Below are 17,600 nucleotides of genomic sequence, written 5' to 3'. Positions count from 1 at the left end.
AAGGCTCCAGAGATCCTGGAGCATCCTTCAGTACCTAGAGGGCTACAAGAGAGGAGGAAAAAGACTACATGCAGTGACAGGACAAGGGGAAATGGTTTCAAAAGAAAAGAGAGTAGGTTTATATTAGATATTAAGAAGAAATTCTTTACAGTGAGGGTAAAGGAAGACTGGAGACACTAGAACAGGCTGCTCAGATCAGTTGTGGATGCCCCATCCCCTGTGTTCAAGGCCAGGCTGAATGGGGATTTCAGCAACCTGGTCTGGTGAAAGGTGTTCCTGCCCAGGGCAGAGGACTTGGAACTTTCCTGGGCTGCTGCCAACCCAAACCCTTCCATGATTCTATGATAGCAACAAAATACTTCATGGTCATCGTCCTCAGAGGTATTCGAGAAACTACTGGATGTGGCACTTAGAGCTGAGGTCTGCTTGACAAGATGGTGTTCAGTTAAGGGCTGGATTCAATCTTGGCAGTCTTTTCTAAATTATTTCTATGGTTCTGTGTATTGAGTGTTCTAGCGTCAGAGCTATATAATAAAGCACATTTAAAACACAGGGTGGAAGTGTGAAAAGAGACAAGAGAGCCAAGATGTTTGAAACACAGTGAGATTATGCACAGAACTCCTATCAAATCACAGGATCAAAGACTGTGATAGAGAAGAATGTTTATCTGATTGATGCTGAACATGCTCCAACACACCAGTAAGGATTCAAACAGACGGGATCAGTTAGTTGTTCTGGATCTGCTTTAATGTAGTACAGAAAAACTGAACCTCTTCCATTGACAGAATGAAAAAAGCATGTCCATGAAAACAATCACAAAAAGAGGATATTTTACATACACAACATGCTTAACAAGATTTGGATGAAAAGACAGATTTTTGGTTTTATCAGAAATCCTTGAATCTGCTGGTTTAAATCAAATCCTTAATAACTTAACCACTTACACATTATCATGCAGCTTTTCCAAAGGTTCTTGTTATACACACTCATAAAAATTGGGAGGAACACAGAATTTTTTCAGACCAAGTGCATTCATTTCCTCTGTTCATGTGAGTTGTACAATGAAGGACAATGAACAGCTCTAATGATCTGTTACACTGAGACTCTTCCACTTAATATCTGCATGGGGATTCTTGGAGGAGCCTGCCAAGGGCACTGGCTTCTGCCCCATGCACAAAGCCCAACTAAAAGCACAACGCCCTTGGTCTCCCATCATTTCCAACAAGCACAAGGACTGGAATTGTCTCACTAGGGAGAGCAATCTCTCTCCCTTTTCCACTCTTGTAGTCAGTCAGGGCATCAGCTCCAGGCCTCTTCCACTTCCCAAGCTGAGCTGTAGAACAATCCTGCACATCACAGACAGGACTCCAAAGGTAGGACATCTCCAGTTCCCAGTGAAACTCACCAGCTCTGAATTAGATGCTCTTTTTCTCAAAGAAAAACAACAGTTGAAGAGCCCTGTGCAAGAATATGTCATCTTGAAATGATGGAAATTCTCAGGCAGTAGCATCAGCACTGAAGACTGACAAATCTTTGTAGCCTCTTAGGCAAACCACTCCTACCTTTCTTCCCCTTCCCTCACTTTTCTTCGCTGACCAGATTATTCCTTGTATGTATAATAAACAATTATAGAAAATACAATCATCTCTGAAAAACAAAGATAATCAGAAATTTTCTGGTTTCATAAAAAGTTGTAAGACAGAAACAAATTACAGGCATTGCTTACAGACAGTTTTAGTAACAAAAACTCAATTATAAACCTTTAAAACACAGCCCCAACATACAAAAATGCAGTATCTGGAAAGGAGTTGATTTGGAAATCTCCTATAAGAGAAATACAAAATATTCCATGCTGTACTGTGAACTTGATAAAACTGATATGAAATTTCCCTGAGTAGTTGATATTGGCACATGAAAATAAAGCAAAGCTCAGCAGGACTCGTGAAATTCATGCATTTCCAATGTAATTCCAAACAGTATAGCATAAATCAGCATGGGCATGTAATTCTTGGATCTCGTTTGACATAAGCAAAGCAGAAATTATGTGTTGTTGCAGGTGTTTTGTGAGCAAACATGACGCCCAGCTGATTGTTAACAGGCAAACTTTTTTCAAAGGAAAATGAGCCGAAGAAAGATCTCCAAGCTGACAAATGAAAAAACCCAGGTGGAAATAGTTATGACCACTCGTGGGCTGGAGCAGTCAGAAGCTATTGTTTGTGCTAGGATGGCACTGGAAACAGGCTGCTCCCAGGGGAAGCGGGAGCTGGCTCCAGCAGGCTTGAGAAGCATTTTGGGGGATGAGAGCCACTTCCCGCTGGGCCACTTGCTGGGCTGCTCAGCATGGGCAGCTCCATTTGGCTCAGAGATTGCAAGAAATGTGCACCTCACACTGAAAGCTACAGAACACCTGCAATTTATGTTCTCTGAGAAAACTGCAGTTCCTAGCCCTTCAAAGCCAAATTTTAATGTTATATGACTTACAATACTGTTAATCATAACAAAGATCATCTTGTTACAATCCTCTGCCCTGTCCAGGCAGGGACACCTTTGCCTAGACCAGGTTCCTCTGAGCCCCACCCAACCTGGCCTTGAACACCTCTAGGGATGGAGCACCCACAGCTTCTCTGGACAGCCTGCTGCATTGCATCACCACCCGCACAGTAAGTCATTTCTTCCTAATTTCTAATCTAAACCTACCTTCCTTCAGTTTGAAACTTTTACTCCTTGTCCTATCACTACGCTCTTGTAAAAAATTCCTCTGCAGGGATTTCTTTGTGTTTTATACAAAACCCCGTATGTGTAAAATACCTTCAGCTGCTAAAAATGGAGCCACTCTGCTACAGGTCCCATTTACTACTGAAGTTATATTTTACATACAGTTCAAAGGCTGAACACACAGCCTTTGCAGTGTGCTGGTTAGGGTAATAAAGTGAAAAAAAAGAGTCAGAAAAAAATATCTGATCTTCATAAAGTCATTTCTACATTATAATAAAATTTAAATATTTGATTTACAAAATAATTACAGCAGTTCAACAGTATAATAAGAGATATTCTCTTTGTAACAGAAAAATATGTGTAAAAAAATCTAAACTATAAAGAGGGATCCTTGACTTGCCAATCTGGGTGACATCTTGTGAGGAGCTTTTTCCCCTTTCTATTCTGATGCCTTTCTGAAAATCTCCTGTGTAAATCATACTCTGCAGGTTCACCCACCTTAACTGCAGATGTTTTCAAGAGACAGCACTTATCTGTAGCTACCAGCCAGAGGGGGAAAAAATTAAAAAGGCTAGAGACTCACAGAGGCCTGTCTGCTCCTGGATTTGATCAGAAATCGCTTCTCAACAGTGACACATAACACTTTTTTCAGGCAAAACTTGAATAAACATATGCATAAACTTTTGATTCAGAGCAATGCCACACCAGTTCTGTGATCCATCAGATCTTAGAAGATAAACATGATGCGATGGGGTCATCTCTTGCTAGAAAGGCAACTGGAAAGCTGCAACTAGTCGGTGATTGAGTGGATAGGACACTTCTAAGTGTGCATAACATATGGCCAGGCAAAGCAGCAGGAAGCACTTGCTCTTGAGTCAAACAGATAAAACTATGCTAAAAAAGACAGAAAACAAGGATTCTGCTTTAAAAAAAATAAATAAAGCACTGAAATATGGTTTCATTTTGTGCTTTAAAAAATAAAAATGGAGGAGAAAGAAGGCAATCTTTCAAATATTTATTGAGGAATTTATACCCTAGTCCTGCACATGTAGTCTGTACATTATTGTACAGACCTGCTCCACAGGTCAAACTGGAGCCCATCCACATGACCTGCTTGCAAGTCTGTCTTTAGGAACACCTTTATGGTGCCCCACAACATCCCCAGAGGGCAAGCTCAGGTTCCCTCTCACCCAGACAACAATGTACCATCATCTACTCTGGAATGTGGTTGGGCCCAGCACTCTGTGCAGCTTCAGCTATCCCATCTTTCTGAGGACACTGGGAGACACATACAGAGGCATAAGAAAAAGAAAATGAGTATTCACCAGTGCAGAATCACCCAGCACCCTTTAAACACAGGTGTTTTTACCTTCTGCTATGAGGACACCTGGTGTGCCTCAACAGCCTGATCTCAGGATGAATTCAGTACACCTGGTCCAGGGTAATGATGCCAGTGCTATTTCATCAAGTACTGCTTGGACTTTTGCTTTACAGGAGTACAGACTGGTGCCTGACCCAAAGTCTAGCCCGTCTCACCTATTCCCTAGTGACACTGGCCACACAGAGCATTATACATTTTCTGCAGCAAATTGTTGAGCAGTTTCACCATGCAGTGTGAACCAGCTGCCCTCACTCACCAGCTGAAGACATCAGCTTTTCAGGGTTTCCTCTGTCCTCAGACCTACCAATGATTGCACCTGTAAAAGCCTGATGAATTAATAATGCAAATAAGACAACAAACGAGTATGCTCATGATCAACCTCAGGACCAAAGTCCTACCTATATAATAATGGGTGCCGCAGATCGAACAGGACTGCACGGATGTCAAAAGGACACATGAATGCTTCACCAGGATTAAAAAACAGGGATGTGCTGCATTGGATTGTGCAAGCTCTGTTTAAAGGATCTAGAAGTATTGTGGTACATAGAAGGGGATTAAAAAAAAGATTGCAGAACCTCAGCAAGATGCCATCTTAATGTTATGCTGCTCCTTTCTCCTGAAAACAAAGGGTGGATTCAGCAAGACCTAAGCAGCCTTGTGCAAAGCTAAATCCTACCCTGACCTCTCACTGATCACTGCTTTAACTCCACACCTGCCCCAGGCACTGAAGGAGGAGAACAGAGAGACCCTCTAGACAGTGAAACCTACTCCAGCAGAGCAGGCAACACATTCCTTTGCACCAGCCTCTCCAAGGGGAGAAAAGTGTCTCCAGTGAGAAATGAGAAACCGATGCCAAAGAGAGGTGAAAGCAAAAGAGGCACCAACAGCTCTTCACAGAGGGACAGAAGCACAGAGGCACAAAGGAAACCTTTGGTGTAACCACTACTGACACAGCAACAACAGAGCTCTGCCTGGGATTACCAGATCTCCTTTAACATCAGGATAGGCTCACTTCTCCACAATTCCTTATTAATTTGATTGGATGTCAAGCTGGGCTAAATCAAAGATTCTGCCAATAACCCCATCCAGTTTGACTCAAAAGGTAGCAACACCAGGGCTCTGAAAGGAGCCACCACCCAGGGAAGCCAATCTGAAGTCCCCAACCACTGTGAAAAGTTAGAGGCTCCCACAGGAATCTTAATTAGTGTTTTGTACGTTTCACTCAGCAAACCAAACTCTACCTATGGTGACATTTTTAGGACTTCTCCTTTCTCTAAAAGGTTTTAAAACAAAAAGACAAAGGGAGTGGGTAGAGGAATAAACACCCTAAAAGAAATCCCACAAAACTGAATTACTTAGTTACTTGTCAAACAGGGCATTAACAAGCCAAAAGAATTTTAGTGAATGTCTCATACAGTGTGACTGGTGTACCTATTGTCCAGTTAGCAGTTCAAACAAACATAAACAGCTCATTAAAATATATAAATGACTATATATATATAAATATAAAACTTTGGTTTCCTACACTTCACCACTTCCATATTTCTGAAATGCATTTCATATTAGGAGAAAACACTCCATCACACTCTCTCATCTGCAGATACCTCAGCATGATTGTGCTTTTTTGTTATTAAAAAAGCTTTTGCTTTACAAGAGATTTGTCATGTAAAATATAAAATAAATACCTACAAAAATGTTTTACTCGAGCAATCAATAGAAACCCTCATTGAACAGGAGAGGGGTTTTTGTGTGGTTTGTGTGCCTTTACTTGGATGCAGTACTGCTTGCATAGACTTTTAAATTACATTGCAGTGCTTTCCTCTCCTTATTGATTGATCTGAGATTTTTGGCAAGCCATTTCACCACTGTGCAGTTCTGTCAGTTCCTACCTATCCTCTGTGTCTAATTTGCCTTTATAAACCCTTTGGGCCAGCAAGTGTTTTTCACTGCCAGCTTTTGGTACCTGTCACCATGGGATCTTATTTCAGTTGGCTTGATAGGCTAATAACAACGTTAATGTTATAAGAGTTAATTTTTTAGAGAATAAAAGGAATAAACTAAGCAATTTTATTGGAGAAATACAATACCAGTTCTGTGGGCAAACCAGATGTATTTAGAAAGATCCCTTCTTCCTAAAAAGAAGGACAGGCTTTAATAATGAAATAAATTTAATTAAAAAATAAAAAACAAAACCATAAAAAGACAGCACGGAGGACAAAAATCATTATGATTGTAAAACTCAGTAATTTCCCAATGGTTTCTAAGAACTCTATCTAAGTCAAGAGACCAAAGAGGAAAGTTTCCCTCCTCACAGTGAAATTCACAAAGGTAGCTGAAGATAGCAAGAATAACTCCCTGTCTGGGAACTCTGAATAAGTTTTTTTGTAAATTATTTTAAGAATCTGGGAGCTATTCAGGTAGTCTAATAACAAGGCCAATATTAGTGTCTAAAGGCATACAACTGAAGACTCCTGGTTCAATGTCCCAGTAAATCTCTTTCTCAGCAGCAGCATCCTCACTAGCTGGCCAGCAGTGCAGATACAGAGGGAGAAATTCTGCAGCTCATGCAACCTGCTCCTACAGCAATTGATCAGAAAGTTGCTTACTACTTACCAGAAATCTTCTTAATATTGACCCAAAAACAATACTTTCTGGATTTGCTACTTTTCTAGAACTGGAACTGCTCTCACCACATGCAGGAAGTGCTTTCTCACATATGCAAAAAAACAAAACCAAAATTAAACCTTCAGCTTTTCTGACTTTTACACTCAGAAACATTAATTTCACTACCCTTAAAGCACAGGCACAGACATGAATCCCTATCAAGGCAAAGCAGCTGCTACACTTCTGCAAGTCAGATTAACTGTACACAAACCCATACAATATTTCACACATATTTAAAAGTGCCACATTTAAGTTTTATGGGTTCATCTGTTCTGAGGACTATTTTAGTACATAACTGTCACAGGCTTAACATAAATATGAATCCAGAAGAACTTTTAATTGATATTTCAATTACCAACTTTTAATTTTAGTTAAGCAAACCCAACATCTGATTTCACTTTATTTTCTTAACAAAACCTCCAGTACAGTGATAGATTCTTTTCCTGGAATCTTTTATACTATTTTTACAGGCAAATGACCAAATAGAGTGAGTTTTGAAAAAGCTTTTTTTACTAGCTTATCAGAAATTCCAGTAATTCTTCTAGACATTTATAGGGCAGAAATGTTCTTCCACATCTGTAATCAAGTAGATAAAATGAAAAACCAAATTCTTCAGGAAACATACTCTCTGTACACAGTATAACAAAGATTTTTTGATTAGGCTTCACTAGCAGTAGCTGTAATAGAAAAAATATGAGACAACAGACCAGCACTATCAGTAACAGAAGCTCCATATTAGTAACAACTACTATATTCTCTTAAATCCAAAAATATTGCTGAACTTTTATCCACTTTAAATCTTCTATCATCAAGACTGAATGATGATCAATTTGAGTTACAGATCCTATGTTAAAAAGATACAGAACATTTCCAGCAACCAATTCCAAGAAATTCATTATGCTAGACTCTGAATTTAATGTGAATACTTCCTTACATTGCCATAGAAACAAGAGACTCTCAACTTGAAATTGCCATGCTAGTTGCTACAACAAAAAGGCAGTTTCTCTCACCAAGAGTTTTCAGATTTTATGCGTGAGACAACAGGCAGATATAACAAGCCCACATGGAAAGAGAAATCAGAAATACCAGTAAAAATAATGACTATATAATTACTATATATATACTAAAATGAAGAGGGGTCAGAGCAAACCACATCATCAAGTGCAGAATAAGCATCCCAGTGGGCCTGAGCTCCAAGGAGAGTTTTCCAAATGAGTAGTGTAGAGGCTGAACAGTGAATCCAGGGGGTAATTACACTTTACCTAGGCAAAGCACTCCATAGTTTAATCTGCAGAAATGTTCAGCTCCTCCATCAGTCTGATACAAGAGTTCAGCAGCTGCTCCCTTTCCCACTTCACAAGGATTTCAATTCCATGATAGGAGCACCTGCATGATCTTTTAGTTTTTTAAGCTAGCAACAGGACTCTGTAACACTTTGAAATATAAATTGCTGCTCCTATAAAGAAAAAACAAACCAAGGACAGAGAATTAAAATATAATGGGATTAATACTTGTTTATAATAACATACCATTTTGGAAGCATGTGAGAGGCTTATGTGACATTTATTATTAATGCAGATTTAGCACAAAGAAAGACTTGGTAAGGGAATAACAAAAATGAACACAGCCACTCCATTTCATACTAGTTCAAGAATCAGTTGTGAGAATGTAACATGATAGAAACTATTCAGTATAACTCATATGGGGTTCAAATAGGACTGTTCATCACTTTTCAGTCAATGTTCAAGTAGAAAAAAAATGGTGTGTGTTATAAGAACTTGCATGTGAAATGGATGTCCTGGAATGAGACTGATGCCCCAATTTTGTTTCCTTTCAGCTTCTGTAGGACAGGTTAGGTGTTGTTTTATGAAATGGCAATATTTTATCACAAATATGCAGATTAATTCATTACTGACATGATGGGAACAAATCTGGAAGATTTTTTTTTATTTTATATAACAAAAATAACTTTAAAATGTGCAATTTAAAAAATCATTTTGCACATTTACTTTTGAGAAATGCAAGGACAACATGAGATACAAAGAAAGCAATAAATAGATAAGTAGTAAGAGACGATTTGTACCTGCTTGCAGGAGGGATTTACACTCTGGAATACTGTTACATTAACAGAACTACACAATGTACTTGCTAGTATAGTGTAGAAAATTTTCCTCATTATACTCTACCACTGTTTTCCATTGTTCTGCTAAGTACAGTGAATCTATGAGCACTACTCATAATGATGAAGTCTATTCCTAGGGATTTTGTTTCTTTTTTTCCCTGCATAATGAGGACACAGTATTTCTTCAGTGTTTTTAAAAACAAACACACTATGACTCTGCAGAGAGTGAGTGATCTCCATTCTGTCCTCCTCTGACACAGACTGTCAAAGAGAAACCCTGTCCCTCAGTGTAGTAATCTGGGAACTCTGAGAACAATTTAATAATTCTGGATAATTCAATGAAATGACTGCCATCACTGGCTACAGAGGCTACCGTATGTTGTCAAGGCCATGTCACGTACCTCCCAGACCAGGCACAATGGGAGATTGTTATACCAGACTTTCTCCCATTAGAACAGGCATGATGTGGAATCACGGAATGCCAGAATTCTGTGTCAAAACAAGTTTCTGCATGTTTTCTGAAGTGAACTCGAGCACAGAGGGTAGCTATATCTAACTGGCAGAATAAACTAGTTGGTGCTAATGCCAGACCTGAAAGATGCACTACCTGAAAGGCTCAAGATGAATTCCAGTGACACAGGAACGTGCTTCACTAGCACAAAAGGCTTGGAGCGAGCAAGAAAGAATGTTGGTGGCAGATAGGGCTCCATGGTTTACAAATGTATGGGGGCCTCCACAAAGTACACTGATCTGAACCAGGGATGGCTCAAGAAAGTAACAAAAATGTTATAATAGAAATGCACCTAGAAAAGCACTATTTCATCTGAGTGCGTGGCAGCAGACAGCCAATTTGTCTTGTTGGAAAACCATAAAACACATGCACATTTGGTATTTCAGTTCCATTTTCACATGATGTTGAATACCTGAACTGTTGCACTTGCTTCCAAAGGTCAGAGGTCTGGAAAGAAAGGCACAGTAATGACTTAGTGTTTATGGTACTGCACTACCACTACTTAGTGTTTATGGTTGTGACCCCACAACTGTGCTGGCGCCAGAGAAGGAGGATGCAGAAATAGAGCCAGGGAGGCCGAGGCGCTGCCTCAGCAGCAAAGAACCCAGTATGCAGTTCTGTCCATAACAAAACACTGCCTGGTAAATCTCTTTTGTTGTAGGAACATCACACACATAGGACAGTAACCCTACACAAGTATGTGCTTCTCCAGGCACATATTCTTCTCAGACAGCACCATTGTTTGACCATACTTTCATCAGAACTTGGGACAGAAGCACAGACATGTTAACAAGAACTCATGTTTCCATCTGAAGAAGCAGGAATGCTATTTTTTCCTTTGGAATGAGTTAATTGTGCCTATTTTACACCAGAATGCTTCTGGAGAAACCAGCTGGTCACAGCTTGGACTGGTGCACCGTTTGCTGCACACAAAGCTGAGAGGGTGGCTGGGCCTAGAGAGCGGGGGATGGAGCTCAATCCTGCCAGTGGGCAGCCACCAGTGGGGCTCCTCAGGGATCACTGCTTGGGCCAGGCCTGCTTAACATCCTTATCGATGATCTTGTGTTTTCAGCTCTGGGCCACAAACCAGACACTGAGGTGCTGGAGCGAGTCCAGAGAAGGGCAAGGGAGGGAAGGGTCTGATGAGGAGCCCCTGAGGGAGCGGAGCGATGTTCAGCCTGGAGAAAAAGAGGCTCAGGGGAGACCTTATTTCTCTCTACAACTGCCTGAAAGGAGGTTGTAGCTAGGTGGGGATCAGCCTTTTCTCACAAGTTACAAATAATAGGACAAGAAGAAACGGCCTCAAGCTGCACAAGGGAGGTTTAGATTGGATATTAGGAAAAATTTATTCTCTGAAAGCATTTTCAAACATTGGAACAAGCTGCCCAGGGAAGTTGAGCCACCCAACCCTGGAGATGTGGCACTTAAGAGTTTCAGGTTAATGGTGGACTTGAAAGTGTGGGGTTAACAGTTGGAGTCAATGATCTTAAAGGTCTTTTCCAAACTAAATGATTCTATGATTTCAACATGTTTTGAGAAACTAAGAGAGACCTAGGAAACACATGTTCCCTGTGCTGATTTTTCCTGTGCTGGAGGTACAGGGCCATACACTCTCTTGAATATGACAGAATATGTAAATTCTAAAACCAGTAATGTACTTTAATAATCTCCAATTTTTTTTCCTGGAACTTTCACACAATTTTACTTTCTCCATGTTGTTCCTTGTCTTACTTTCCTTCGTCTCAAATTCATACACTGTGGAAATAATCAAAGACACCCAGGAGAAACATCTGAAGCTGATAAGCAGAGCAAAACAGTATTATTCATATATTACTAATCGTAATGTATGTATGAATGAGAAGACACCTGGTACTGCTGTGTTGACAGCAAGCTACCCTTTGATTAAGCTTTCTGGATTCTAGCAATCTGAAGGTACTGACTAGGAGTTCAAGAATAATGTGAAAAGGATAAATACATGGCAGATACACACAACAGCTTTTTTTCAGCTCAGCTTCTAGTGAAGTCTACAAATTGTGGATAGCAGGTTTGAATAAATGAGATATTTTAGGTTAACATTAAAGGAACATTCAAACCATAAGTACTGTTCGTGAGATCATCATTTACCAATGAGGATTTCTGTCCAGTTTAGGAATGCTAAATAATTTTTGTTAAAGCCCTTCAGTATCTTTCTTTTCTCACACTTCTGCCTACAATTCCAGTTTTCATTGGGTAGTTTCAGCCTACATTTACAAAGATAAACAAATGGCCAGAAAACTATGACACCTTCTTACTGGATAGATTTCTATGAGGTTGAAGAAAAGCTGATTTTTAACAAATTAGATGTGCTGAAGAGATACTGTTGGGATCACACAGCCCCTGTGGTTATAGAAAATTCAGTTAAAGCCAGAATTGCAATGGCATTCAGCAACAAAACCCAATGACAGGCACTTCGCCACTGAAATCAATATCTTCCAACTCTGATGTAGACTGCACCTACCTGGATAGACATCTACTCAATCTTATTCTAAAGTTTATTTTATTTCCTACTGCATAATCCTGTGCCATTCTGTACACTGCTTGGCTACCAGAGAGACTAGGTTCATTGTTCATTGCAGTTTTCCTCCCTAATTTGCCCTAAACTAAGACAAATATATATATATATTTGCACCAAAACTTGAATGAAAAATATTCTAGAGTAGTACTGTATCAATACTTGTATAGCAGAACTATAAAAATTCTTACACAATTTCAACATACAGATGAAAATTCCTACCAGTCTCAAAAAAACCCAAACATTGTATAAATTTTTTTGTATAGTCTTATAAACACCTAAGTACATAAGCAAAAAATTTAGTTCCAGAATGTTAACACAGTCAAGGAATATCACTATGTTCTTTGAACTTTGCCTTGATCCTCCCCAGCAAATAAATTTTAAAAATTTTTTTTTTTTTTTATTTGTTTATAACACCATGAGGAAGAGAAGAACAAGAAACATCTGCTTCTACGACTAATGCAGCACTTTCCTCTCCATCACCCTTTCTAAATCACAGTTGTGACCACCTCCTCTCATAAATCCCTTTTGAAGGGGTACTTTTTCCATGTATACACCACTTCTTGTATACAAAATATGTAGATGAATAATTTATAGAATCTTTCATGTCATGAAAGGAGCTCCTCATCTATAAAGAGCAAGGAGAAGATCAAGAACACTGCAAGCAAAAGCTCAGAATCCGTATCTTTCATGAAATGCTGAATTAATGCAGGTGAGGTTATAGGATGCATAAAGGAAGTGAAACACAATTCTACCCCCTCACACCAGTACCTTCCTTTGATGTCAACAGCATCAGCAGATGGACAAGTCCTACTGTAAAATTAACTTTACCTTATGTGACTAAACAGAACTAAGCAGAGCACTCTCAATTATTTAATTTCTTCAAGGAAATGATGCACTAACAAAGTCATGGCCCCATCCTTTAATGGCACATTTGTAATTCTCAGGGAAGGAAAAAGACTGATGAATATAATTCTACTGCCGGTGAACAGAGTCCCTGACATGAAACATCACAAGCTCTCTGGAGGAGCTGAGGAATAAATCACAAGCTACATGAGTCAGAAGTCAGCTTCAATGGTCTTTAAATTAAGATGGACAAGCATAAGAATAACATAAAGTAATGGTAAAAAAAGAACTCTGAATTTAATTTGAGGAGTTAGTAAAATCCTAAGGAGCACAAATTAGGAAAAAGGAGAAGGTCTGAAACACAGTTTATTTTCAAATGCTACTTATGCAAAAGTCATAGAGAAATGTACAGCCACACAGGTTTTCAGGGTTCTTTGGGTCTGGCTTTTCAAAGACCCCTGTGATTTTTATTTTTTTTTTTTTTTATTCTGGAAAATCATGCAGCCTTCTGTTGCAAAATACTGTTCTTCTTGTGAAGATAACTATGTCCAACATATCCAGCATTCCCATCTTGGAACATAGTATAGAGTGATATCCAGGAATAAAAGATCACCCAAAGACTAACTATATGCACAGAGTGTCTTAATGAATGTAGAAGAGAATTATTTATGACCTTAAATAAGTAGAAAAAAAATTAAAAACATAACTATACATAGAAATATGTGTTTGAAAAAGTCTGTAGTAAAATACTAACATTTTAACTAGTTAATATGTTTACACATCCAGGCAAAACTGGAAAATCACAACATTCCTGCATTTCTCTGTCAAAAGGCTTGGCACAGACTTTTAAAGAAATTTTAAAACTTATAAGTTTTCTTAAAACTTATTAAGAAAAATCACCACAAGGCTACTAAACCCCTTAGCCACAAATCAGTGGGTGTTGGGACAGTACCACACTGTCCTTTTAGTCTTTGCTCGGCAACCACAGTCACAGCCACCAGGAATAAGATTGGAGGATCCAGTCTGCCCAAACTCAGCTGCTCTTGTATCCATCCTAATGAGGGTCCAAATATCCTCCAGACTGGGAAAGCACTTGAAAATATGCCCAAGTACATCTATAATCAACAAAACATTCTAGCGTGTGCTCATTATTAAGCAAATTATTGGACTGCAAAAATTAAACTGTTTTTTAGTTCCTCCTTACATTATGTGTACCAAATGCCTTTTTTGCTTAAGGAGCTAAAGAATAAGGGGTTGATGCCTAAAGTCTTACTATTTAGAGTAGGATATGAGCCATTAGAAAGTGTCCATAAAAATTGTCTGTTTTATTTAATATGGTCAGGCCACTAAATACTCCTAAAAATAAATAAAATTGCTCAGTTGGTCAGATCACCTGGTTATTCAATATATCCAAACCATTTTCCTTGAGAAAGAGATGCATCAGGAAAGAGCTCCAGGACAAAACACGTTGCAATGCTCCTGAGTTCTGAAATTCATGTTTTCAGACTGCTCATTGGGATTCTGCTGAGGGCATCTGTGGAAGTTTATAACTCTCTGCAAAGAATAAAGATCCTGGTTTATACAACTGGGCTGTTTGTGCTACCCTTCAAGGAGTGAGTGTGCACAGCACAGACCTGTGTCAGCCACTGGTGGGAATTCCTGTGGATCTGAGACAGCAGCGATGAACAGAGAATGGAACTGGAGGCAACATTGCTCCCCGTATGACTCTTCCCCATGTGATTACTTATCCAAATTAAGATGCCTTTCCTTAACACACTGCTACTTTTACAACTACGCATCTGTACATGTGTGGGAAGAAGACAGCACTTAATCCAAACTGTTCCACACGTAAAAACAAACATATTTGAAATACAGAAGTATTTCTTTAAGAAACAGTACAAGGCTGTTATCCTCACCCAACAGAGCAGAAGGTCAGAATGTACATTTGCAATACACCCAACTAATGTAATTGCTATATACAATTCTCTCATTTGAAGGGTATATATTCAAAAGAGCATGGGGTTTGCAGAGGAAACCCTGCCTTCTTTATCTGATGTCAGGGACAGCTTTGCCTTTGACTTCATCTGGGCCAAGACCATCCCATATGTTTCCAGAGATCAACAGTAGCACAAGTGGCTTGCAAAAAAATACTAACAAAAATAACCAAACAGGAAATAATCTCCAAGGAATATTTCTTTGTGAACTCTTACAATTAATACGCAATAATAGTAATAGTAATAGTAATAGTAATAGTAATAGTAATAGTAATAGTAATAGTAATAGTAATAATTCTTACAGTCTTTTCTCCCCATGCAAACCCAGGCACAATGCCCTGCATTAAAACCCTATTTATCAGGTGCCATACCTAGGAGAATTTATGTTGAATCATATCATGGAACTGCAAATCAGTTTCTCATGAAGTTTACTCCTCTTCATAATATGCATCAACTTCTACATTATCTGTTTGGGGTTTTTATAACTCAAGATGTTTAGCTAACACAAAACAACAATATTCTAACCAACTTTTCAAAAGAAGTATTTCATCTAGTAATGTGATAAAATTTGAAGTATTTAATTATTTCAGATAGAGAGGTGTTTAATCAAACATAAGGAAAAATCATGAAAGCACTTTTTCTATGCTTCAAAACAGCTAATTCTTGAATTACCCATTCTCTGATTTCATCTACAAATGAATTTTCACTGTTGAATTGTCAAAACTTCCAAACAAGAGAAATACTTGCAGTCTCTTAAAGATCACATTATAAATAGTCATGTCCTACCTCCACATTTCTCTCTCTGACTTCATTCCTAGGCAGCACTGAAGAAGCAGCTACAGTCACATGGTGCATTCAAGGTCATGCTATTCTAATTGACAGAGATAGCATTGATAAATTATGCGGAAACAATGATAATGGAGTCATTAACCTTGTTCCAGCACACTAAAGGTGCTTTATAATCAGAAGGAGTACAAAAGTTACAAAAACATATAAAGATTTTATTGCCCAGCCCTTTCTCTCCTACACAATGCTGCAAAGCACTGTTAGGGAATAGTAATATTGCTGTAACGTGGCTGCTGTGCTTTGTCACCGAGGGGCGCAGGGATACACTGCCTTACACTTGAAGGAGGAGTCAGGTAGTAAAATGTAAAATGCACAAGCCATTGGCCTCTTTTTTTTTTTTTTTTTTTCCTTCAAATAGGAAGTTGGATCCAGAAGGCCTCTCTCTTTGGCGTAAAGGATGCTGGAACACATGAAAGATCACTCCAGCCAGGAAGTCTTTCCCAGTCCAAGAATCTGTGCTGAACTGTCATTTCCAAAGACACAGTCATGTGGCCAGTGCTTTGAGAACTTGCATTAAAACTGTAGTGAGTTAACATACTGAACTGAAACTCCTCAGAGAGGAATAATCTAACAGGTACAGATACACAGAATTAGGTAGAATTCAGAATTTATCCCTTATGTCTCATGCAGAAGCTTGCAGTATTTCCCAGACTAAAAGCCTGACTAATGTCCCTAATTCAGGTATGACAGGTAATTTATTAAGGGTGCACACATTAATGAATCACCAGTGGTTGCTTTGATTTCAAGAGAAATATTAGAAAAACAGTGAAGAGATAGGACATATGTTACATACAGCAACTTAAAGTAACCTCAAATTAGTCTTATTGTAAAGAATCTATAGCATTTCTGAAAAAAAAAAAGTAACAACTGGATTACAGACAATCTACTCTTATCTTCTTGACACTTCAACTGCTGCTTCTTTTTGAATCCCCTCAAGTAAGACAACTCATGCTAAAATTATTAATTAAAAGAGGACAGTACAGAGCACCTTTCCTGGAATTCAGGTGCCCAGAGATGACACTACACTGCCAAGACAGAATCTGCTATACTCATTTTTGATCTTCACTTATCACATGAACTATTGTGTCTCCCTGCATAGCCCAGCTATCAAGATATGATCTACAGCATATTGCACAATTTACCCATAAGGACTAATAAAAGAGTCAGAGATCCTATCTGTATATAGAGGCTTGACCTCATGGAGATAACTGAATATACAATAAAGTATATTCTGAAGGCCTAAGTGGAAATCAGATTCTTTCTAGTGGTTCTGCCATGTTTGGATAAACTAATAATTAGCATACTCTTCAAGCATTCGGAAGTATTGCAAATTATACCTTAAACAATACACCGTCAATTACAAAGAGGAAGTAAAATTGCCAAATTATACCCAGTGTCAGAGAGATTCTCCTCTGTGTCCTCTGAGCACAGGCTGATGGTTGTAGTTGCAGAGCACAAGCGCCTCTGATGCATGGTATCTAAAAACTTCGCACCGCAGAAATTCCCAAGTTTTCAATGGCTGGGCTCACTGCCCGGCTGGAATGCGTGCTTTAGTGATACGCCTACAGCCGCTGCACCACCCATAGCCAGGAGCACCTACAGACGGCTCCCAGAGCAGCTCCTGTGCACCAGAAACGCTGCTGGGCTAACAGAAACCTCCTCGCAAGCGTTCAGCTGCAGAGAACTCAACTCAGCATAGTTTCAAGAGGACAGAAACAAACATGTAAACAGCATCTGTGGCGCCTCTTCTCTATTGACTTTCCTGGAAACGCATTAACCTATTACAGTACTTCAAAATAAATAAGCGAAACAGAGGCGAGGCAAGAGTAGACCGTTCTCTCCCAAAAGTTTCTTTCTGCCCGTCCTCTCACTTGCTCTGAGCACGCCGCTCCCTGGGATTAGCGATCCTTTTCACCAGGGATCAAATGAATGACTTTTCCGCTAATGACACTTAAGAGATGCTAAAGCCA

At 39.1% G+C, this 17,600-nt stretch overlaps 1 protein-coding gene and 1 long non-coding RNA gene across 18 annotated transcripts in view; both read right to left on the bottom strand.

The window, feature by feature from the left end:
- The window catches only part of MAGI2 (membrane associated guanylate kinase, WW and PDZ domain containing 2), a 706,446-nt gene that overhangs the window by 687,645 nt on the left and 1,201 nt on the right, over positions 1-17,600 (bottom strand). The gene's annotated exons all lie outside the window — the stretch shown is intronic.
- LOC147653424 (uncharacterized) lies at positions 726-10,845 on the bottom strand. Its single transcript, XR_015286106.1, has 5 exons — positions 9,806-10,845; positions 4,495-8,216; positions 4,353-4,412; positions 1,563-1,647; positions 726-1,458 (listed from the first exon to the last, which is right to left on the bottom strand). It is a non-coding gene; the product is annotated as an uncharacterized LOC147653424 (long non-coding RNA).

This window comes from Cyanistes caeruleus, chromosome 4 (assembly GCF_971803275.1).
Source record: "Cyanistes caeruleus chromosome 4, bCyaCae1.hap1.1, whole genome shotgun sequence".
NCBI classification, from domain to species: Eukaryota; Metazoa; Chordata; class Aves; order Passeriformes; family Paridae; genus Cyanistes; species Cyanistes caeruleus.
The sequence above is the reverse complement of the archived record's forward strand: the minus strand, read 5'-3'. Positions and strand labels throughout refer to the sequence as shown.